This window comes from Terrapene carolina, unplaced genomic scaffold, assembly GCF_002925995.2.
Source record: "Terrapene carolina triunguis isolate 2854851 unplaced genomic scaffold, T_m_triunguis-2.0 Scaffold51022, whole genome shotgun sequence".
NCBI classification, from domain to species: Eukaryota; Metazoa; Chordata; order Testudines; family Emydidae; genus Terrapene; species Terrapene triunguis.
This window is the reverse complement of record NW_020715373.1, coordinates 5483-6990: the sequence shown is the minus strand read 5'-3', so window position 1 is coordinate 6990 and position 1508 is coordinate 5483. Positions and strand designations below refer to the sequence as shown.

General features: G+C 43.7%; 1 pseudogene; it reads right to left on the bottom strand.

The window, feature by feature from the left end:
- Positions 1-291: 291 nt before the first annotated feature.
- Positions 292-1270, bottom strand: LOC112120068 (annotated as a pseudogene).
- Positions 1271-1508: the final 238 nt, after the last annotated feature.

Here is a 1508-nt window from a genome sequence, read left to right as displayed (position 1 = left end):
TCCTCAACCTAGGTGCAGCCCAACCAGACTATTTAAAACATAAGGATTAATTCTCATTTAATGAAGCCCATCTGATGTCTTCTGATCACCATGGACCAGCCAATCAGCCGGTTTAACCAGCATAGCTCCATTGACTTCTGTGGAGACCTGGTGAGAATTTGGTCGAATGAATTTACTGAGGATTTTCTGAGGGCCTCCTTGACCTCTTTGTTTCTCAGGCTGTAGATAAGGGGGTTGGCCAGAGCTAGAGGTGTCCTAAATAGTGCCTCCTGGCTAATAAATTGAGACTCATTATTCCAATGCATTAAAACATGAGAATGCAAGATACTTAGAGCAAAATTTTCTCAGGGCCTCCTTGACCTCTCTGTTTCTCAGGCTGTAGATGAGGGGGTTGGCCAGGGGAGTCAGGACAGTGTAGAAGATGGAGAACACTTTGTTCAGCTCTCTCAGAGTACTGTTTTTTGGCATCACATAGACTATAATTATAGTGCCATAAAAAATTGTGACCATGGTGAGGTGAGAGGAGCAGGTGGAAAAGGCCTTTTGCCTCCCGCTGGTGGAAGGGATCCTTACAATGGTCACCATGATGCAAACATAGGATGTCATGGTTAACAGAAATGGGATCAGGGTTTCCATGGAAGAAAGAATCAGGGTCACCAGGGTGGTCAGGCTGATGTCACTGCAGGAGAGTTTAATCATTGGGGTGAAATCGCAAAAGAAATGGTCAATTTCATTTGGGCCACAGAAAGTTAATTTTGACACCAAAAATGTCATTATTGTACTGCCCAGAAATCCACTGATCCAAGACCCAGACACCAGCCAGAGGCAGTTCCTACCATTCATGCAGATGGCATATTGCAGTGGTTTGCATATTGCTAGATACCGATCATAAGACATCGCTGCTAGCAGGTAACATTCTGTAGCTGCCAGGAAACCAAAAAAATGAAGTTGCGTGATGCAGCCGCTAACAGAAATGGTTCTTTCCCCAGTCAGCATACTGGCCAGCATCCTGGGAAGGATTGTGGAACTGTAGCAGGTCTCCAAGCAGGACAAGTTCCACAGGAAGAAGTACATGGGGGTATGAAGGCGTCGATTAGCCATAACTAGGGCAATGATGAGAATGTTCCCAGACATGGTCACAATGTAGATTGCTAGGAACAACAGGAAGAGAAGAACTTGCACTTCAGGGATATTCCCCAATCCCAGGAGGATGAATTCTCTGATCAACGTCTGATTTCCCCACTTTCTTTCCTCCATTCAATGCAGCAACCTCAATAAAGAAAAGTAATAACAATATACAAATATACCAGAATAACTAGAATCAATATTTAGCCAGTTTACCTTCAAATGGCCAAGAAGCAAACTCAGTCCCCCACCCCACTCTTCCAGGACTAAGTTAATAATCGTTTTAAAATGTTGTAAGGAAACAGGAATGTAACAATTTCCACACCACATCAGGCAATAGTTTCTTATTGTCTTGTATGTTGTCTCCATCAGTAGCTAGAAGC